Genomic DNA, 23,965 nt, shown 5'->3' on the forward strand with positions numbered 1-23,965 from the left:
TTTTTATAAAAACTGAAATTTCAACACCGTCATGATAGGCATTCTTGCCTCCCCTGCCTGCTGGGTACACATAATACTTGTCGCTAACGCATAGTTTCTGAATGTCGTTTAGAAAACTCTTAATGAGGGTCAGTAACGCATTCGTTATAACGCAGCAGCTGTTTATAACTGAATTATATTTGAAAGATGTCGACGTGCTCAGTGAACTACATTTAGCATTTCAGTGTATCTCTATAGCTTTGACTCTTGGTCAGAAAGAGCATAAAATGCATGCTTTTCTAAGTAAACAAGGGGTTTTGAGAGCAACATCAGATCATTTTTATTATGTTGAATAACTTCAAGATGAATCATCTGATTTCATTTCACTTCTAGTCTCCATATCGGAGGACTAGCTGGAGGTCTGGTTATGGGTTTTAATCTCTAGAACGGTTGCAAACATGAACTCAGTTTTTACAAATGCTTCCAGTCATTCTGTCAAGAAAGAGTTGCTGTTCGTTCTGTATACGGTTCGAAAAAACAATCCTCACTGTGTTGCTCCACTTTAACTTTCTTTTACATAGTTTGTTTTGTGAATTACGCAAGTAAAAAGAAAAGCGCTCTATTGAATCTAGAACTGCAACTTCTGAGTCCTTTCTCTATTCTGTCCTGGAACTGTTGGGGAGAGAGGGAGGAGAGGGAGGAGAGGTGCAGGGAGGAGGAGGAGTAAGGTTGGAGTCCCACATAAGGAGAACCACTGGCAAAGGAGCCGTTTCATACTGAGCTTCTCTGAGCTGTCTATGCCTCTCTTGTTTGTGTATGCGCTAGGAGTCAGCATGCACCTGTGTGTGTGTGTGTGTGTGTGTGTGTGTCTGAGCCCTTACTGGTCTCTCTCTCTCTCTCTCTCTCTCTCTCTCTCTCTCTCTCTCTCTCTCTCTCTCTCTCTCTCTCTCTCTCTCTCTCTCTCTCTCTCTCTCTCTCTCTCTTCTACGGGTTGTTGATCAATGCTGTTAGCAGCTCGTGCAGCAGCCAGCAGGAGAGAATCAGAGCTGGACCCGGCAGACTCAAAATAACATGAACTCAGAGCAAAGGAATTGTGCTCGGAGAGTTTTCTGTCTCCTCCATCTTAAGACGAAAACATTTTTGGAGGAATGAACTTGCCGAGCTGGAATTGAAGGACTGTCAACAAGCAGACTTGTGTGAAGAAAGAGGGGTAAGTTACTCACCAACAGCTTAAGTTACTCAAGTTTACGTGGTTTCAACCAGGATCAATATCAAAGTTTGTACCTACTGGTACAACTGCTGTAATGCCCTTTAGCAAACTACGATACTGCTGTGCTCATACAGTGGATCTGTTATTTATGTCTTTGTGAATGTGTGTGTGTGTGTGTGTGTGTGTGTGTGTGTGTTTGATGAACATATTTGATATTTCTGGTTTCTTCAGTAGTCATTGTGTTCTTTGAAATTGTTGCTTTGTGCTGTTTTTCATTGGACCTGCTATTCTCGTGCAAAAATAAATTAATTTATGCTTAAGCACAAGATCAGGAGCCCAAAGGACGCGATGGATGATTGCATGCTTTGTGCTGTGTATGATGAGTTTAATAGAGAAACATTTATGGTTAATAACCCGTCTTCTAACTGCTAGGACAGTGCGGCTGCTTGTTTAAAAGCGCAGTGTGTTGGATTTGCCGGCATCTAGAGGTGAGGTTGCAGATTGCACCCAACTGAAACTTTTCCCATGTGCCCACACTGCCCCTTTAAGGGCAGCTGTGTTGTTGGCAGCTTAAATGGATGTTGACAGACAAGGGTAGAATTGATCTCTCTGGCGGTATTGAACAAAGAAAGAGGCAATAATTAAAAGTTAAAGCACTAACATGAGTTGTTTTGCAAATGTTTATTAGAGCTGAAAATAACGATATTTCAGTTTAGAAAAGCGCCTCAGTAAGCGTCCAGACAACAAAATTCTGGACCCAATCGGAAAAAGACCGGTGGAAAACCCTGCTGAGTCTTTCCTCAAAAAAACACTTTTTGTTCTGCAATTAACACATATAATAAATTATTATTAGTAACATACACAACAAAATTTGTACCCGGCCCAACTCGGTTCCTGACTCAGGTTTTGATTATGAGGAACCAAGTGGACCTGTGAAGATCTCAACTCCTATATTACAACAGGACAGCGCTAAAACGTTCTTTAACTCTAACATTTAGCCATCATAGCCTTCTGTCCATCCTTGGGGTTACATCCAGGATGTAAACAAGATGTTGAAACAGAACGGCTACAATTGACAAATAACCTTAAAGCTGCTCAATTCCATTCAGGCCACTAGTGGGCAGAAACACAAAAACAACAACCTTACATAGACTCAACTCTAATATATTTATCAACTTAAATGGGGAATCTATAAGAAAACAGTTGCCTATTTGCCTGATAGTGATAGTAAATCACAATCAGTTAGATTAATTTCATCATTCAAATAATTGTGTATATCCTATCCAATCTAACTCATTGTTAGCTTTGTTCCCATTGTAGCTCTGTGATAAATAACAACATGCAGATGGATGTCATGTTTACAGTTTATATACAGAACAGTATCTCCATGACATTCACAATGTGTCAGTACATACCTAAAAGTAGCTGTTGGAAAGTTAATATTATAGATATATTAAATTATCTTAACCCTAACTGAATGAATAATGGAGTCTGCATCTTGTCTAATGGCAATCCTTAGTTTCACTTTATGTACGGTTTAAGGTTTAGATACACTTGCTGTCCGAGGATATCCTGCAGGCTAACAGGTTGAAATAGCCACAGGTCTCTCAAATGATTACTACTCTTGGAAATACTGACCAAGTGTGTGCCAGGCACAGCAGGAGACTAGACGTGGGTGTATGCAGTAGGATGATGGAGTTCCTTTTAGATATGCTTTAGAGTGTAAATCTATTACAAACAGAAATGGAGGTACTGTACAGGAGTGACCTTGGAATATTTACAGAAAAGTGGTGGTGGTTATTGGGAAGAGAAAGGCATGTTTCAGGCTCTGCGTGCTTCACATTCTTAGCTGATGACCTCTATGGAAAATAACAACAGCCGGACTTGAAGGTTAGGCTGCCTGAGGCTCGTTACTGCTCCCAGACCTGATGTGTGTGAGCCCAGTGCTCTTCTGTTCTGTAATTGTATGATCTCTCAGGGGAGGTTTCGCACAGTGATGATGAAAACATAGATTGTAGTTTATTTCATGTAACAAATAAATAAAAAATAACAAAATGAACAAAAAACATACCAAAATCGATACAAATTCATATAAACAAGTTGGAAGAAGATCACATTTACATGGTCCTGCCCCTTCTCCATAATTCAAACTAAATTAACTAAATATTAATCTTATATACAACTCATAAACATCTGCCCCAATGCTGTTATGTTCAATCCAAATATGCACCTATTGTCAATCAGATATAATTTACACAATTACTTCACGTTTATACCAACCTTTCCTCCGGCCTATACCTCTTTAACATATTTATTTGTACATCTACTTTAATAATTGATTCAACGAAGAACATCTGTTTTTCAATGTGTCTCTCCAGAGGAGACAGACATACATCATAGAGAATGAAGAAGGTGTGAATTACAGAAATATTTCTTCTTGCGGTGTGTCATCGGTATAAGGATGGATCATTGCAATCAGGAGAATGAAGGGACATAGGTCACTGTCAAAGGCCAGAATTTAGCTGAGGATGTAACAGAATAATGCTTTCCCTGCTGTAACTAGCATGAGGCTTAGGGCTGAAAAGACAGAATCATAGCAGTGATCTCACCACATTTCACTAAACTGTTTGGAGTAATCCCCAAACAAACCAAAGGTCAAAGCATTAGCGGCAGTGAAACCCTCTGCTTGGCTGACTGCGTGTAGAAAAGACATGACATAATAAAAAATGACCCTGTTCTTCTTTGACAGAAGGTTTTTGAGTTTATGCCACTGTCATGATGTGGCACCTGTGTGATACAGTTCAGCCCAAACAGCAGCATCACATTTTAGAAATACGTGTGCTTGCCCGGAGTTTACAAATTTCCTCTTTGAATTCAAACAACCTTTTTATGTGATTGTGCTGTGAGCTGTTTGGATGTGAATAATAATAATGAAGAAGAGGTCTAATAGGATCCAAGGATATTAACCACATGGAACAAATACTGCTAAAATCTCTTCAGAACGTCAGAGCTTTAATTTGACGTACTGTAAACTCACCAACATGTTGTAGTCACATTAGCGCTCACTGCTTCTTCATTATGGAGTGACGTTGCGTTCAGGTGTGCCTGAGACCCGACACCCTGTTATGCAGGTGTCAGGAAGCCTTGTGATAATATACTGTATGCATCACATGTGTCAGGATTAATGGGTGTCTGTGGTTACATATGGATGGGCTATATGAAGAGGAAGACTCAGTATCGTATGGTATGGGTCATTGTGTCCTGGCAGAAGGTAGAGATGACTGACCTGAACCTGCTCATTTCTTTAAGGTAGGACAGCCCCTCGTAAAAGAAACGACTCTAATAAACTAACTCCTGGTGTGCCTGCCAGACCACACGCTAGCTGTCGGCTGTAAAATATGACCACGCTGTTTCCCCTTTTCTCTCCTCACTCTCTGCCCTTTTGACCCCTTCTCATCTCTTTTCCCCCTCTCTCCCCTATCCCCTTACATTTAGCTTTTTTCTGTCTTCTCTGTCTGTTCCTATTAGGCCTCTGTCGGCCTTTGACAACTTGCCTCCTCGTAGGCTGCTTCACACTCCTTCCTTTGTCTGGTTGCAGCATGTGGTAGTTATTGTCATAAGTTGAATACAGGGGAAAGTGTAATAGTTGCCATATCTTAGCACACAGGAGCCCAAATTTGAGTTTTTATTATAATGGAGAGCAGAGATGGATCTAAACCTTGGCTAAATATAATGTAATAATTTGAAACACCGAGTAATAAAGTACTACATCCTAATATATTCAGTATGTGAGGTTTATTCAGTCAAAATGGTGGCAAATGGCAATAGATGGATTGACTCTCGCTACTACTTCAGCTCTCTAGTGACCTATACTGCCTTGTTTTCACTACACTTGTATTCATGCTGTTCTAGCTTCTACAGAGGAGGTTGAATTCTGCTTATGTGACAGTAATTTAAAAGAAAATCTTGTCAGGTCCACATTTGGATCACTGGGACAATCAAACAAAACAGCTGATGTTGTTGCACGGAGCAGACATGAACTGGACTTACAAACATTGCTTATTGACTGTCTGTTATCTTTTGATGGGAATGATGGCTTAGCTCACTGTACTTGAGGAGCACGTCCATACGGGATCTCTTTCTGCTCTGTGGGGCCTCCCACTGACCTGGTGGTTGCTTCTAAGAAATCTGGCTATTGACGACCAGAGAACGAGACCAAAATAAACAACATACTGTGAGGGGATTAAGAGCTTCTAGAGTTACAGCCCTCAGAACATATCCAGATGTTGCCTTCCTGGTCCTCCTCAGGTAACACACGTGACGGAGCGGTAGTGTGCAGAGGAGCGAAGTGGCTCATGTAGAGCACCCCTCTGGGTGAAACCCTGCACATATTTTGGCCGTCCTGGACTCCAGCTGATGTAATCAACCAATACCTAAATCTTAAGGGAAAATGAGAACGGGTAATTAATCAATATCATATAGAGACTATGATAGCATGTATGTGGCATAATCCAGTTGATAGAGTGCATGCATGTACAGTTTTTCATATAAAATGTCCAGTATGCAACCAGACTGAAGTGATAAATTGAATAATACATGTAGATAAACAGTAGATATGAAGCAGGTATTTGTAATTGTACAGTAAACTAGCACATCAGTCTGCGTAGTACAGTGACAGGCAGAGTGAGACAGAAGAAACTGTATCCTCACAACATTCACCAACATCCTGCTGTGTACTGCCTCCAACAATTCAACCAATCAGGTTACTATGTTTAAGTTAAGACAATCTCAGTACCATCGCCATCGGCCTGTCACAAGTTGCCAATTTACAAGCTTAAATCAATACAAATCTAAATCCTCGTCAGACGATAGACGGTGGTTTTCCGCCTCTTTTGCTCTCCACACCGACTGTTAACCTGCATTCAACCAAAGCCTGCTGGAGCGTGGTTAGTCGATATGATTCGGACTACAAACGGGACACCAGGGAGCTTCCAAATCCCAAAATCTTGTCCCGTCGCCTTCTGTTTATAGAGATAAAGATGTAGGTTATAGATGGTTAATATTAGGGTATGGGCTGGTTGGAGTTTGGGTCTGCTTATCCTGGCAAAGGAGGTGGGATTTATATGCGGTATATCTGAAATTCAATGGGGTTTTAATCTGTTAAAAGATGAAACTAGAAGGCATCAATGAACATCTTTGTGGTAGCAAAGAATATTGTAATAATATTAAAATCTGTATGCAAATGCACTAATAGATGATAACACAATGTCCAATTATTGTGAAAAACTGCTCCTGAGGAAAAGGTTAGGGTTAAATATATTCATATATTAATTTACTTATATTGACCCTATAAACTAGTAAGTGTAGGTACGAGTTTGCCCAATCAGATGGTACCGATAGGGTATCTGGTCTGGCTCATGAACTATCTGGTTCTGCTGCATTGATTTTTATTATTTTTTTGTAAACTGTCCACCGTGAGTCCGACAATAGCAGTGCAATGCTACATTGTTATGAGTGTTCTTTTAATACAGAGTGTTGTGACTATGATCTTTTTCTCAGCAGGCGTTTTGTCTTGTCATTGTATGAAACGCTGATGTGATTCTAGTAACATTAAGGATGGATGTGTCTTAGTATGCTGTCACAGTGATGCACAATACCAGGATCCTGCAACCGAATCGTTCTCATTCATTTCATTATCTGTGGATTTTCTCTGGTAGCAAACAACTACACTTAAATATTCTGCAAAAAATGACATAACATGGACGTCCCATTTGAGTCCTGTTTCTTGTCAGTGGATGAATGTTATTCAAAGATTCATTCACTGGCATTTTACCTTCGCTCTTAGTTTTGTTTGTCTGACCTCTCCTGAGAAAAATTTGCCTCTTCAGTTCAACTTACTAAATGTTGAACCATCTTCATATCTATTTAGTATTTAGTCATTTCAGGCTGGGCAGGCTATATGGGAGTGCCCATGGTTTCTGGGGCTAGCAAATGCAAAATAAATAAAGCTTCAGATTTGTAAATTTAGATTCTGGATTTACAGTGGGGTCCGTAGTACTTAAGACTTAGTCTAATCACAGGGAGTCATTTAATTTGGTGTTCCTATGAAAAAGCTTATTACAGGTTTAAAAGGAATACAATATTTTCTAAACCTACTTTAACAACAGTGTATTATTTACCTGTGTTCTAGTGTAGAAAGAATGTTTCGGATGATCTTGTATTCTGGTTGTGTGTACTGTATTATAGCCCCACCAATACTGGATTTTTTAGGCAGATACCAATATCGATTTATAGACCAAGATATATACTGAGCAGAACATTTTTGAAGTTGAAAAATAAACTTGTCAGTCCTCGCTGGTGGACAGACTGTGGAATCATATCTTTGGCACATCTGCAATGCAATTTCCTTGTTTCCTGTTGGCTGACATACGCCAATACGATATATTTGCAATAAGCTTATATTAGACAATATACTGGTCCTGTCGATTTATTACTCTGCCTCTCTACTATAGCTTATGTGGCTGCACAAAAAATAATAGCAAATGGAAACAGCTGCATCAGTGCATGAGGGATGGCCATATGTGAGTAGAGAAAGCAAACACTGCATTAACCCTGCATTTACTGTTGATCTCCCTCATCCCTGAGGAAAGGCTGCATTCAATTATCCCTTCAACCACAATAGTCACTCGTTTCTTCTTTGTGCTTTTCACTTGCAATGGTGGTAACATTAACTTCAACTGAAACTGTGTCAAGTTAATAAGGTAAGGATTAAGATACTTTTTAGGTTGCTCTCTGAGGAAGACAGATAACCAGCGTTAGCTTCATCATGTTTCCACTCAGACAGTCACACCATGCATCCTCCGCATATACTTTTTATGTATCCAGAGTTACTACATTCAAATAACAAACTTCTCTGACTGGCAGCACACCCAACGCTAGCTCACGGGTCGAGACCGCGTAGATGATCGGATAATCAGCCTACGTAGATCAAAAGAGGTCTGCAGTGTGTACATGAAGAATGGATTGACATCTTTGTAGGAAATGGGGCCAAGCCAAATATCTGGTAGTTGCTATGATGTGCAAAGGGTGGCAGTTGTGATTGTCTCAAGAGAATGAGATACAGCATCTTTGTGAAACCAGATTTTACCTGGGCCAAAACGTAGAAAGAACGTAAAAATTGTAAACAAAATCTTTTGCATATTTGCATTTGAACATTTGGGAAACTAAGTGCGGGAAATCACCCTTTCCTTCACAAAAACTCACATGCAGAGAATGATAATTGTCATCATAACTTTATAAAAAAAGTCACATCTTTTACTTAAACATTGGCCCGAGAGGTGGACATTCCTCTTAAACCATTGCCTCATGATAAAGGGACCGGCTAATTTATGATAAAGTAACTACCCGTCACATTAAAACTTTGTATAGCCTCTGTAAAGTTTACTTTCCTTAGCAGTTCATCTTTTTGCAATGAACTTCATATTTCAATGTTCTAGGTTATTAAATGCAATCTTTCGCCAACGGTGCCAAACTGTTTCCTTTCCGTCCTGCTATCCATTCCTCATAGTAAGTCTCTGTATTATGGGCTGAAGCAGCAGCGTGAGTGGAAAATATAGACCCTTTGGGCCAGGGAAAAGGCATTCAATCTGCTTCCAGTATGTGGGATATCCTCGCTGAGTGTGCATTTCCTTAGCTGGCAAAAAGACAGAAGTGTACATTTCCAAAGTTTCTCCTAATCGTGGACAGCACCCATCCATATTGCCTGATTTGCTCTGAAATTCCTAATTTCTTAAAGTTGCAGTGCTCAAAAGAAACCCAACATGAGTCAGTGAGCAAAAAGGGACGTACTTAAACATCCTTCTGCGTAACCTCTTATGTTTTGGGCATTTTTGCCGCATTGGACAGGTGATAGTTCAGGGACAGACAACAAATGAGGTGAGAGATTAGAGAACAAATGTCTCTTGCTGGAATTCAACAGGGGACGTCACAGTTACAGTATGCGACTTATCCGCTCCCACATCGGGACACCCCGAACCCTGCAGCTATTGTATGAACCTGTTTCCTCATGCATACAAATACTGTACAATGTCAGACCTGTGTCAACTTTTGGGTGCCAAACTCAGATCAGGTAAGATAAATAACTGAACGGCAAACTCGTCATTTCTGGATGCATTTCTTTGTCTGAAAGGAGTATTTGGGTGGCGTCCGTGCCACATACGTGCGAACACTTTTCCGATGGAGACCGTGTCAGCGCTGTAAGGTTTTAACGCGCAACTAAATATTGTTGCACGAAGGTGTACAGCTGCCACAAGGCATTCAGTTGAGCAGCCAACACCCAGCTCTAAAATTTTGTCACGAATGTGTTGATGTCACCGGAGGGCTTGTAATGCGATGAGCACATTTCGCTTCTCAGCCCAAAAGTGATTCATACAGCTGGGAATGGATGGGAATACTGATTGTTGATTGAGTGTTATTCTAAGCAAAGAAATTATGGCAAATATGAACGAGACGACTTGATTTTGATCTTATCAAAGTCACCATCATCATCCCTTTTTTAGTAACTGAAGATTACTTGAAAAGCTGAAGTTAAGATATTGTATTCCTGTTAGTGATGATTTTATTTGCTGGAAAAGAAAATCATTTGACTGCTTTCAACTAAGTCGGGAGGAATAGGCCGACCTGCTTTTTCTCCAAGAGTCTCAGATACCACGGACCCCCTGGTTTGCCGTAGAATCAGATTTCACTTTAGTCCATTTTGAGATTCCAGTTTAGAAAGTTCTAGTTATTATGTCTAATAACTACAGGGCACTGTATTTTCTGCCAGTCTTGGCATATTCAAATGGAAAGCAAATTCTCAAAAGCTTTCTACAGTTGCTGCCTCAGGTCAATGTTCCACATATCAACTAAAAACTGCATACAGTATGTCCCATATCCTGAAGAGCATATTTTACATCACTCTCCTTGTCCTGCTTTACCACAACTTAATGCTGCACCACTTATTCAGTCTGCTTTAAGTGCTGCTAAGTACACTTTTTTTTCAGTCCAACTGAAATCACATGTTGTCATTACCTTTTGCTATCAAAAATTATGTCAAAGTGCTCCTTTTCCTCTCCACTGCTGGAGTGGTGAGTCGTTGTATGTGTTTGATTGACGAAAGTTGGCATATTAATCCCTGTTTTTGGAACTGTAGTTATCAAGCAATTTTTGTTAGTCGTTTTTAGTGAAATATTTCAACAAATACTGGATGGGTTGGCATTAAATTTAGTACAATGGGCATTTTGACATCCATAATAACTTCCCATAACTTTTCATCTAGTGCCATCATCAGCTGAAAATGTCACCGTCTAATCAATTGTTTAGTGACCAATTACCCATTAGCCTTATCTGTACGTTGTGTTATGAGCTAATTCGAAAATGTACTATAAAATGGTGAACGTCACACCTGCTAAACATCAGCATTGTTATTGTGAGCATGTAAATATACCGCAATAAGCATTGAGCGTAGTTATATCCTTGGGTCGTTCCTGTCTTTCGGTCTGGCCTTTCTTCCTCTGCTGCCTCCATCGTTCGTCTTTCCTCTTCCATTTTACTTAAAGAGGAACTTCGGTATTTTTGCAACATGGACCCCATTTTCCCATGTTTTTGTGTCTAAGTCAGTAATGGGGACAATCATTTTTTAATTGGTTGATTATTGAGGATAACGTGGATAAAACAAGCTGTGAGAGCAAGTGAGCAGCATCAACTGGACCAATTTCAGAAATTGCTGTTTTTATTTGTCAGTTAGACCCAAAAACATGAGAAAATAAGGTCCAGGTTTAAAAATCCCAAAGTTACCCTTTAAGCTCCTTGTTTGTGTATAAATACGGTTGGCCATATAGGTTAATTGACTTACCATTGTCCTTATAACCAGCCATTGCACCTAGTCTTCTTGAATTTCCTAAATAATACTGAACAAATCTTCTCTCATTTACTGTTAACCAAACTCCTCTTTACTTCCCTCACGAGCGACGAATGCTTCTCAACAACACTGCGAGCAGCAATATCGGGAACCACGCAACCAGCCCATTCCAACGGGCACGCGCTCCAACCGGCCACATCTCCAACGGTCACTGCACTGGCGGCCACAATTATGAGAACAAGACACAGGTCGAAAAAAATACCAGGATTTCCCTCCAACAGTTCCTTGGTGTGCCTCATCGTTTACCTCGCACCATTTACATTTAATTGGCTGCAGCTGTTTTCACTCTCAGTACACGATAGGTGCCTCTCATTTTATGGATTTGTGTGCTGTTTGCATTGTGCTGGATTAACAAGCTCAGCCTATGTTTCGCCATAAATCTTGCAGATTTGTTTGACATCTAATTTTTTTTTGTGCATCTGCATTCTGCTTTTTCCCCCACACATGTAAACAAACTAACAAATAAGGCACGCACGCAAACTGTACCTAACTACTGGTAAATGGAACGGAGAAGGGCCACCTGGTTCCTGTGTGTTTCAGAGAGCTTTACTTTTAGGGCGAGCCTCACTACTTAGTTAAACAAAAGGGCCTCCATGTTAGACCTCTAGATAAACACACTTTCCTGAGAAAACACGGACACGGTTACACTTTAACCTGCCCAGGGAGGCCACAGCTACATTCTCCTGGACAGTTTGGGTCAGACTGGGCTATAGTTCAGAGCCGCAGCGAGAATCATGCGCCGCACATGAAACCATGTAGGCCTGTCAAACAATGGAGCCTTTGACAGCCATACCCCCTCCTCCTCCTTCTCTTCCTCCTCAGTACAGTCAGAGCACTGTCTCTCTAGGGCTTGGGTGTCACTCCCCATCTCTGTTGTGCTCCCCTGGAGCTGACCAGCTGGCTTCTAGGCTCTGGGATGTGAGCGCGGCAGTACAGAGGAGCTACAGTCAAAGTTCAGCCCAGATTAGCCCTGCAGAGAGGCCGGCAGCACCTCGGCTCAGCCAAGCCCGAGCTATTCCTGCATAAATAGCCTGACCATGAGCCATGCTACTTGACAGGAGGTTGAACTGGTCCTTTTTGGTCTGACCCACTGCAGATAATCTGACCCCTCGGTTCTGCTCAGGGATGCTTTTCACATCACAACTTTGGGTGCTCTGTTGGAGACACATTATGCATAATTTGGCGTCTGAAATATGATCTCATTATGACAAGTCTACTCTTAACTGTGAGCCAATAGTCATGATTGGATAATAGAGTGCATTTATATGCCCCTTAAGCAGACCTATGTCAATATAATTATACATGAGCAGTGACTGAGAGGTTTTGTGAAACATATTTGTTACGCTTTGTATTTTGCATATACTTTACCCTGTCGACAAGATTTCAGTGGACAGGTGAGGCATACAAATTGCTCTGTGTGCATTACAGGCGCTGTCTGCTATGTTTCGGTTGTATGGAGTTCATACAGTACAGTCATGTGTTACCTCAGTATCCCTATGCATGTAAAACACAAAGGTGAAAGGAGGAAGCACGCAGTATACCACTATGCCTATATTGCTGGACAAACAAAGGGTTGAGTACAGTACGTGGAGGCTTTGTTAAAAGTCTACTGCCAGGCCGCTGTGACTGTTGGGATTCATGTACACTAAGAAGGAAGGATTCAAACGTAGCCTGAACACTTTTCAACTTTTGAAACAATGGTTCTAGACGATGAACATAAATACAAGCAATGACTGTTATCTGATGGTGTTATGCAGAGCTGCTGCCCCCCCCCGGCACAGCGGCAGTCGTGTAAACAGACAGCGCTCTGGAGGAATGCTGGACTCGGCGACCTCACGCCCCGAGTGCTGTTACTCTGAGTGCACTGAGTTCAGTGAAACAGCCCGCCCCATGCTGCGTCTCCCCAAAAGCTCTGCCTCGCCCTACCCCAGCCAGAGGCCCCACAGGGTGGAAAAAAACACACCTCTTTCACCCAACACCACAGCCTCCTCACGCACACACACACACACACACACACACACACACACACACACACACAAACATGAACAGACAGTTCATAAGTGCTCAACTTCTCCCTTTCTTTACCGCCCCAGCTGTCAGAGCAGCAAGTCCTTGTAGACTCAACAGCCTCTCGCTTTCGACAATTGCAAGTCAATTTTACCTACTTCTCCCTCATCATTCATATAATCTTTTCGAGAAAAAAAACTGCGAATTGTAGTAATAATTTTGAGTTTAAGATATTTTACACTGAAAACCGAGAAGTTTAGTCTATGCTTTAAAAAACTTGTGTCTGGCATGAAGAAGTTACTCTTACCCATTGTTTTCTCAGCCAGTAGTTGACATTTGCTGATGTACTGAGCTTGATTTGTGGTTTAAAAAATAAAAATACATGAGTTTTTAAAGCAATTTTCAATCCAAAAAGGGGCAAAGTCAGTGCATGTTTTCTGAGAAATGAATCTCTGTCACTGCTTAAAAAACTTTCACTTGGTGTAGTTTGGGAGAGGCGTCGTGTCAGGCAGACACTGCCCTCTGCTGGAGTGCAAATAGTGGAGAAACGGCAGGTCAAAATGGATGGATGCCCTCAGATTTTACACCAAGAAGCACAGAAGAGGCAGGGCAGAGACACTGGAATCTAAGATTCATACTCAAATAGTTACATGCCAGCTGTAACCCCATTCACATCTCATAAATAAATCAAGTAAGTCATCAGATGGATTTAAAACACAGCACGGATTTGAGTCGCGGCCGCTCACCTGTCATGGATTATCAATCTTAAATGGATTGTTTTATCATTGATTGCAGTGAGAGCGCAGTAAACCACACTGATGGTCATCACTTTGCTGCACCTCCTCACACAAGGGGCGTTACGCATGTGTTTATTGCTCGTGTGTACACACAGTTAGACTTGTTGAGACATACACACACACACACACACACATGCACACGCAGACACACAATCACGGTTAGCTGTTGTCTGAGGAAAAGAGGAGCTGTCTGGTGCCATAGCAACCAATGCGGATATCCCGCCCTTCTAGAGCAAGAGAGACAAAAAACAGAAGTGGCGATGACAGATTGACAAGACCCTAATGAGATCCTAGATGCAGAGATGAACCGAGTCTGTCTGTCTGTCTGTGTCTGACTTATCTGTGTGTCTGGCGGTTTGTCACAGCGAGACTAAATGGGGAAGTGGAAGCATCAAAGTGTGGCAATGTGGCGACATCGGGGAATACGAGGAAAACAAAATGTAAGAAACAGAATAGCAGAGCGTGGGTGAGAAAAAGGGGAGAACACAAACTGACGGGGTAGGAGAAATCAAACGACTCTCTGGGGCATGTCTGTCTGTGACGAGCACGGTGCCACTAGCCTGGAAACACAGACACTGCCACAGTCTGCCTCCGCCTGCCTCTCACCACCGTGACTCCAGTTTGAACTGAGATCTCACTTGTAATGCTATTATTCTGGCCCATATACCAGGTTACATAACACTCCAAGCCAAATCCTGACCTCATTCTGCAAAACAGCTACTCTTGCTCTGATAGAAGAAAGATAAAAAGAATATGTTGAGCACAAGATCAAAATTGTTTTTCGGCATTGATTTGGACAGCTATTTGCTGTACATATGATCTATTCATCCTTGTCTATCTCTTCTGTATAGGTGGCGGTGTGAACTTCTGTAGTGGATGGAAGGCAGAAACCATTTTCCCACCGGTAAGTTGAGTCTCACTTCCTGTGCTGACCTGCAGGTGGAGGTCAAACCCACTGCTGTGCGCTCTACACACACACACAACAATACGAGCATCAACGCCACAAAAATAATCCCCTATCCCATTTCACCATCCCTATCTGCCAAGTTTGGTGTGACGTGACGACGCGACAGATTGTCGATGGCCACTTCTGTGTGAGCGAGAACGGTGTGTTGTTGTTTTGTCCGTGTGTTGTCGGTGCTATTTGTGTCAACGGTGTGTGGCAGAGGACCACATGAAGTGACTCACAGCACCGATGTGACCTGATTTTTTTTTTTTTTTTTTTGGAACCACAGTGTCACTGTGAGGTCTTTGTGTGATGCCAGCCAGCTTCGCCAATACTGTTGAGCTCTGATAAGCTTCCCTGAAGTGAGCTTGGAGTGACTGATCTGTACAGTCAGCGAGGGTTGAATGAGACTTGAGAGAGGCCACGTCTTTGACTTAGATGACAAAAAGTGTGTTATAGATTTCTGTTGACATGTCTCTTGTCCTCTTATGTAGTGGTACGACCTCTAGTCAGTGATCATCGTAAGGCAAATAACCCCCAATGTAAGCCCAAATGACCAGCTTTTTTTTAGAAATCCTTTTTTTCCTAAAATGCTTTATCCTCAAATGACCTAGTTTCGCCATTTTTATGCTACTTTCTGGGATGAATTCACTCTATACAGTCAAATTCATCACTCTGGGTAAAAACAGCGCCGCAAGAACTAAGCACAAGCGCATTATCCCTCAGCTGCATCCCTGCAGTCGTCCCTCTTTGAATGAAAACATATCATAGTGACAAGGCAGCCCGTGCTGGTGCTTCGTTACCTGGGATGGCCCCGAGTGCCTCCTCCTCCTCCTCCTCCTCCTCCTCCTCCTCTTCCTCTTCCTCCTCCTGGTTTGGAGTGCAGCCCCACCTGATGCACACATCTGCTTCACCCACTCATCTACGCCTTGGCTTTGGGAGGTGGGTGGTTGGCGGGGGTGGAGTGGGGTTGGAGCACCAGCCAATAACACTCCCTATCCTCACAGCATTCAAGTGACTTGACACATGTTTTCAACCAATCACAGAGCACTGCAGCAAAGAAAGCAGCAGTAGTAATAAAAAAAAAAGAGAAGAGTAAATACAGGGATAATTTATTCAAAGGGGGCATTTTTGCTGTGCTGTACTTCTGCACAAGTCACAGCGTTCTGTACATGACCGAGATGACATAAACGCAATGATGTATTAATATTAAGAATGTTATGCTGCTATCAACTAATGCATATCATTTTGATTGTTAGAAGGGATAGAATTATTCATGGTTAAAACCATATTTTGAAATATTTACCTGCAGATGTGTTAATTCAATACTATGTCTGTGTCTCTAAATGACACACCGTAAGTAGAATTAGGCTTACACTCAGCAGCGTTTCTCCTCCGACCTCCCGATTGCACGATTGCACTTGAAAACAATAGCTAATTGTACGGCTCACCCTGTTGCCTTCAAATATCATATTCTTCTGTTCACTGTTGAGAAAAGGAGAAGGAAGACAAATACGAGAGGGGACTCTTGGTCTCTGTTTGAATACCAGGTATTTTATCCCTCACTCATTCACTTCCTAAGTTCCATCTCATTTGAATTTTGACTTTGGATTGTCCCTCACCTCACCTCACCTTGATCTGAAACAGAATCATATGATTATGGTTAGCATAATAGATATGCATGACAGCCATTCATTCTTACAAGGTTAATGTTCATTGAGTGGACAAAGAGAGTTTTGTCGGGATATCGTGAAAGAGCGTAGATATCTCGGTGCTATACAATTGAGACATAATGCTCCATATAATATATCTCATTAGGTACATATTCTCGTGGCCTCATGTGGAGAGCATGGTTGTTACTGTACTGCACTCAAACCTTAGCCTTTGTTAATAGTCAAAGTATCAACCCGGGATGTGGCTTGTCAGCTTCCGTGTCTGTCAGTCAGCCTATTGGAAAATATGTCATATTTTACACCACAGATAAACGCCTAAATGTAATGATCCGAGTAGATATCGGAGCTTTTGGGTCTATCTGAGAAATATGCTAAAGAATAATGAAATACTGAATTTCTAAAGCTACTCGCAGGGAAATTCACAAACAATGGATATCGGCCATTGATGGCACCGTGCATCACTTACAACCACTATCTGTTTCGTCTCAAGGTTGGATTCACAAAAGATATTGCAGTGATGATATTAAAGCGCAAAAAACGGCCGTAAAGTTTTGCATCAGAGGGCAATTTGCCCCTTTTTTCTGTCTGGTTGCAATTAACCATGTGGCAAAGTATAAATGGGGCCTTTGCGCCAAGAGCACACTAGGCAGTGTAATGGCTGACAAAAAAAGGAATTACATTTTTAGACCGCAAGCTACAGGTCCTGACCGACAAGGTGCAGAGGTATTTATCAAAACGTCAGGCAAGGAATTTAAACGTGACGGAGGAAATTTGTATTTTGGTGAGACTCCTGCGCTTCAGTTACCACCAACTCTCTGACGACGTGAACAATCTCCCTGTAACTACGTGAGGATATTAACGCTGATCTTTGTGAATTGGACAGTTTTTGCAATGAGGCTCATTTGCATAGAAAGGAAAGGTTTTTCAGCATGCATAATGCCTAATTTAAATATATGCAAATAGTACAGGAGCACAATCCTTTTGTAAATTTGCCCCTCAATGTTTTAAAATAGGGCGCTCAGATTACGTAGTTGTTATCTCTGGCAGGTATATATTTTTGGTCACGTTTGTTTTAGATATTTCCAGAACTTGGTAAAAGATTTCATTTGATTTTTTGTGTAAAGCTGTGGATAAAAAAACAATCATTTGTTTTTGGTATAGGTCCGGATTAGGGTGCAGGTCATGGCATTTATCAAAATGTTTAACTATTTTGTTTTGAACTACTAATGAAAAAGTCTGGCAGATGTATTTATGATTGTCTCACACAATGTTTATTTTGATCTTCATCCATCCTCACCCACAGAGATTAAACATTTCTAAACATTTTGTCTAATTGAGAATGTAATAATTGAATTGTTCAGACTGATATGTTCTCTCTGAGAGCTTGCTATTTTTTTACAATAAATGATTATGTCTAGCAGCGTGAGCACATTTTTAATCTATAAAAAACAATGTTCTAGTTTATGCAAGATGTGAAAATATAATATTTATTGAAGTCTTCAGTTCAGAACAGAAGAAGCCAGTTGGATTACCATCATGGTGAATTCACCTCTTTGTAGTCTCACTGGGTTGTTGTATCGGGATCTTGAGGTCCAGGTGAGCCAGTTTTTTTGAGGCAGGGTCCAATGGAAGGGCTGAACTTGGTGTGTATTTGCAATAAGAGTGGACAAATTCATGTTGGAAGAAGTTGAAAGGGAAAGTGAGTCCTCTGTGAAGCAGGTGTTATTGAGCCGATCACACACTTGCATTATGTTTGGAGGTAAAGGTAATACCATGCAAAATATTATATAATGGCAAAAATGGCGAAAACATTGTAGAAAAGTTCATATCTCACTGTAAATATTGTCATTTCTGGGTCTGCCAAGCAACAGGAATTTATCATTCTTCACAGTTATGCACATTTGCGAAACCACTTCACAGATTATATGTTATCAACTGTATATAGAAGATTTTTTTAAATGAAAAGTGTTGTTTTGTATCATGGTATTAATAATAATTAATTACATTTTTTGTTTGTATTTTAGTAAAAACAAGACTATAAAACTGCTTTTTAATGATTTTTTTATATCTTACAGTTAAAAAACATTCAGTTTTGCACATTAGTTGTTAAATCACCGTCAGCCTTTGAAATGTGCATCATGATACTCTACTTCATGTCCGGGTTGGATTCTGAGATATTATGTTATTATTATTTTTCCAATCATAATGGCTGCAGGGATGGCAGTCGCATAACTGAGATTCTTACTTTTTTGTTTTACTGGGCACGACAGGAATGTGTCTGAACCCCCCCCCCCCCCCCCAACTGACCTGAAACAGAAGAAGAAGAAAACCAGCCTCTTTATTCCCTCTCAACAAAGTTTAACCTGATAATCAGACCATTACATTTCACATGACTCTTTGAATCACGGACATGATTGGAGACACAAAGCTAACTGAAACCATTGTCTGGGAGAGCCATCTAAATGATTGCAGTATTAGGATGTACAACTAGATATTGTCTCAGATTTTGTCGCTATGATAATCACTGATCTGTGTTATTCTGACTGAAACTGAATGATGATGTTGCTGAAACCCTGCATTTTTTCTGCTTATAAAAGCTGCATTACAATTCGGTGGATTCCTGAATTAATGTCTTTGTTTCATGAAGTTTATGAAAACACTGTATCAGTGTTGAGCTACTGATGAAAAATTCAGATGACTCTTGATTTTCTTTTATTTATTTTATAAATACTGCTTGCTCTGCGGCTGTTGACTACGTCATTATGCAGGTCAGTGTGTAACGAGGGTTTCAGGAATGTGATTGGTTGATGTGTCGGAGCTGACGAGAGACACTGCAGACCATAGTCTCTCTGCCCACTGTCTGTATCCGTCCCTGACTCGCAAAGTTGTGTGTGTGTGTGTGTGTGTGTGTGTGTGTGTGTGTGTGTGTGTGTGTGTGTGTGTGTGTGTGTCTGCTTGCACTGGAAAGGCTGAGCAGCTGCACACAGTACACCGTAGTCTTGGGTGGATCTGTGGATCTCACACCCTCACCACTGCACAAGACTACGAAAAAGCGATATATGGTCGATAGTTCCAGAATGAGCATGTACGTGTGCGAGCGTGTGTGTGGTCGAGGAAATGATTTAGGCGGAGTTTTGCTGGTGGAAATGCGGTTGAATGACCAGTTTGTTTAATGTGCTCACCACAAGTGAAAGTGCATCTGAGTCACCAGACAAACAGACACAATAGTACAGGAAACCACAGTGGTGTCTTCACACCCTCGTGCCTTAAACGCTCACATACTTGAGTTATTTGATTGCAAAAATGTAGGATTTGTGCTTGCTCATAATGGCTTTTCCACTATTCTGAATCATATGTCTCAAGTGGTATTGGAAAGACACACCCAGCAAAGTTTTCTGATTTATTGCGTTTGAAACAAAAGCAGTTGTTCTATCGAGAGATACACAGTGCTGAGTCATCTAAACTAATGACCCACAGTTGAGGAAGAATACAGTGACACTAAGTGTTCTCTTCTAGAAGGGTAACTGCGAATGGAGGGAAATAATTCCAGTACAATATTTGTAGAATTTGTATTTATACATATTGTAAGTGAACCTCCTGAATTTAGAGAGCAGTCACATGCTGTAATAGTTTTTCAGTTGTTTTTTGTTTCAGTCGATAAAAATATTACTTTTTGTTAAAAACGTGAAGCTTTAATTTAACTTTAATGTACTACTTATATAATGTAATATTTCAATATAAAACACCAAGTCTACATACATTTTTTATATTAATGGGGTCAATCTGGGGTCAGAAAACAGCCTTTTAAATGCTTGTATCTTAAGGGGATGAATATATAATTCCTTTTATTTTTGTTATTGTTGGCATCAAGGATTCTTTTTGTATTTTAGTAAAAACGAGACTATACATCTGCTTTGTAACATTTAAGTATGTGTAGTTATTTAGTATTTATTAATGTTTCTTAATACTAGAAAGTGCTAGTACTGCTTAATACTTATTCTGTGACTGTTTTTGTGGTTATAATTATTATTTGTTTGCCATTTTGTTATGATTTCAGGGATGAAGTAGCAGCATCTTTTAGAGGCCATATGTCTAGTCCTCATTAAATAATTGATTGAAACAAGAGCTCTTGTTTGTACAGGTGGGATGCGGTGCAAACTTTTCCATCAAGTCAGTAATTGTTAGTTAGTGCATATAGTCTACAGTATATCTTGTATTCTTGCAGTAGTGGCAGTCTTTTTTTTTTTTTTAACAGTCAAAAAACTTTCACAGGGTAACTTCCACAAACTGCAGAATCTGTAGAATCTGCAGTTTGTGCTCTTGTGGAATATTGGAGTCCGCTTTGAGCTCAACTAAATTGTTCCTTAGCTTTGTTAAACCAATTATAAATCAAATCTCCTTATCCAATGTTTGTAAACATTACAAAAGCAAATTAACCAATGAATTACATTAAGACAGATTTAGAACTCCATAATTTCCCCACACACCAAAGAAAACGGTCAACCAAAGGGGAAAAAATCAACTACTTGCCACAAATCGCAACAAGAAAAGACAAAGGAGATTCTGGCTGACGGTATGTCCTTGTCTAGAGGTGGTGGAGCAGCAATCTGAGACCCATCTTACCCAAATTCACCCTCTAAATGATGTCAAAGCCTGATAATCCTCTTCTCCTCTGCTTCAATTACTATATCTCCTTGATAATGGGTATAGATTCAGGGGATAATGACCTCTACTGCACCTTATTAAGAATCACAAGCTCAGACATTTGTTCATTTTTAGAATTACAAACAAAAAAGGAAACGCCATTAATCGTTGAATAAACAATAAGGGATGATTCAGAATCGGCCACTGATATTTCATCGTGATGCAGGTAGCTCAAGTTGCATCCTGAGCAGTTTAGTTTTCAGTCAGTGAGCTGTTATTGCCTGAGAGGCTAATTACAAAAGTCAATTGCCACTTGTTTGTTGCACTAGACGGCACTGACTCTGAATCTCCTTCTTACAGACTAATTACCGCCGTCTCACAGACTCAGAGCATTGGCTGTTCTGTTCCACTTCTACAGCAGACGTGTGTAACGGTCTGCTAATGTCTGTGTAATGTTTGGCAATTTCCAAACCGGAGTGCTCCGCCGGTCGTTTGTTAAAATAACTCGGTGACGCGGCTTCCAGAGAGCAATGTCCAAAATGTAAAAGAGTAACTTGTTAAAGGTGAAAGGCGCTATACCGCAGACTGTAGACGCTGCAAGGACGCAGTGACATCACCCACACGTTTCTGAAAGGAAGGACTTTTCCATCCTGGGTTTTGGGTTTGCCAATCCAAATGTAGGCAAAGGGGTGGCAGCCTGCTGTGACAAGCAAGAGTAGACTAGCATGAGAGGCTGCGAGGTCTGTCATTCAAGTCTCTCTAAAACCCTGCCTGGTTGGCTTTTCCTTTTGTCACCAATAGTAGTCATCTGACTCTTCTTTTAGTATTTTTTTTCTGACTTGTGACTAGTGTCTAATAGGAGAATTTACTATATATACATAATATATGTGGAGAGTTATTCTCCTGCATGAACAAACAAACAGGATCAGAAAGGGATCAGGCTGCATACAGCCAATACCAATCCAGCAAAAACAAATTCCTTCTCGACACTATTTAGTATTTAACATTTGATGGAAACTATTCGTGACTAAATTTTGCTCTTTGTATTTTTAAAGAAAGTCTGAGTTTACTTGGTGCAGCTTTATGTGACCATTTGAAAAATTGCAGCTTATTGCTCTTCTATATTTCTTTCACAACCAATTGGTTTCGCAGAGTTGGTTGCTGCTCGGGCTTTTTACCTGTAAACATCGTTTTGTGTCCCTCTCGTTTACTTTATAATTTTCACAGCGTGATTCAACGCGATCCCATAATACTATACTGCAACATCCTAATAGCAACTACAATGGATAAGTATGGTGTTGAATGTAGTCATTTTGTTATTGTTTTGTTATTTTATGTTCAGTAGTTGTCCAAATTGCCTTTAAGTGTTTGCGGTTCAGTTGAACAAGCTTTCTGGTTGATTCACTGAGACGTGTGTGCGAATCAAGTTGTGGTACAAATGTGCCCCCTAAAATAGTGCAATCCAGATTCAAGCACAGTTGAAGCATACTTTGCACACAGATGGAACGGCCTCTCCCTCACATGCTTGGTTTGTTGCCCGCTGAGGTCCTGCAGCATTAATCACAGCCAAATGGAGCAAACTGCACCGTCGTCTGAATGACCTGCACCTTTAAGAAGAATCTTCATCTTGAGCCTCAGTAACTGGCCCAGCTGACACAAAGTCTTGCTGAATTGAATATATTACACCTGTTATTACATACAGTGTCAAATTCACATTGGCAGAATCACATTGAATTTGTTTTATATGGGTTTCCACTATAAGATTTTATAATTCTGCACTGCACAGTACAGTCATATCTTAATTTAAAAACAGTCTATTGTGATGCTTCTGTAGACTATCCCTTGTCAGCTGAAGTCTATCTATTAGGCCAGCCTCTCTGTAAAGCAGGCTTGTGTCTCCCGGCCAAGCACACACCATTAACTAGGGAATTAGAAACCCTGAGAAGTTGTTAATCACCACAGTCATTCACATTCCACATAGATTCTGCTCTGCTCAGGACCTCGGTGAGCCGGGGATGGGGCATGGTCTGGGGAAAGCTGGGCCAATGCTATTGGACCCAATGGTCTTTAATTAGAGGGAGAGCTTGGCAGGGACTGATGGAGGAGAAAGGCTCTCAGGATGTGAGTCCAGGGTGAGAGGGTTCACACACAAAACACTGGCTTTTCATCACCGCATGACTCACTCAGTTTGTGTGCAAAGTGCGGTGGATGTGTGGATGTGTGTGTGCAAGGCAGAGAAAGTGAGAAAACGTGTGTGCGTGCACTCGTACTGTATGCTTGTGTGTGTGTGTGTGTGTGTGTGTGTGTGTGTGTGTGTGTGTGTGTGTGTGTGTGTGTGTGTGTGTGTGTGTGTGTGTGTGTGTGTGTGTACATGGCGACGCGTGCGTGCATTTCTTACCTCACTGTTCAGGCATTCCAGTAGAGAAAGTGGTGTGAAGAGAAAAGAGTGGCTCTCACAGTGTGGGTATTCATGGATCTGGCCCCCGTGGGCCGGTCCGGGCTCCAGTGTTCACAGACAAAGCCTCTCCAGCAGGACCCAGACACACTCAAACAGAAAGGGGAGCAACAGAAGGAGAGGAACGCAGGAAGAGGGGGAGACAAGGTAACAAGGGGAGAGAAAAGGGAGAAGGGGCGGGAGAGGGCAACTGGAGAAGGTCAGCGTGGCAGCTCCCATTCACCCAAGACCACAGGTGTGATGGGCTGTCATCTAAATCTGCACCGACCCAAACCTGCTCTGCTTCCATGCAGTTT

At 41.2% G+C, this 23,965-nt stretch overlaps 1 long non-coding RNA gene across 1 annotated transcript in view; it reads left to right on the forward strand.

Moving 5' to 3' along the window:
- Positions 1 to 1,002: 1,002 nt before the first annotated feature.
- Positions 1,003 to 23,965, forward strand: part of LOC137876549 (uncharacterized) — a 33,861-nt gene continuing 10,898 nt past the window's right edge. The window contains exons 1-2 of the long non-coding RNA XR_011103446.1: positions 1,003 to 1,189; positions 14,803 to 14,855. This is a non-coding gene — a long non-coding RNA (uncharacterized lncRNA). The remainder of the gene's footprint in view (positions 1,190 to 14,802; positions 14,856 to 23,965) is intronic.

Source organism: Cebidichthys violaceus, unplaced genomic scaffold, assembly GCF_023349555.1.
Source record: "Cebidichthys violaceus isolate CVI_PGR_0920_01 unplaced genomic scaffold, fCebVio1.0.p SCAF_20, whole genome shotgun sequence".
Classification (NCBI taxonomy): domain Eukaryota; kingdom Metazoa; phylum Chordata; class Actinopteri; order Perciformes; family Stichaeidae; genus Cebidichthys; species Cebidichthys violaceus.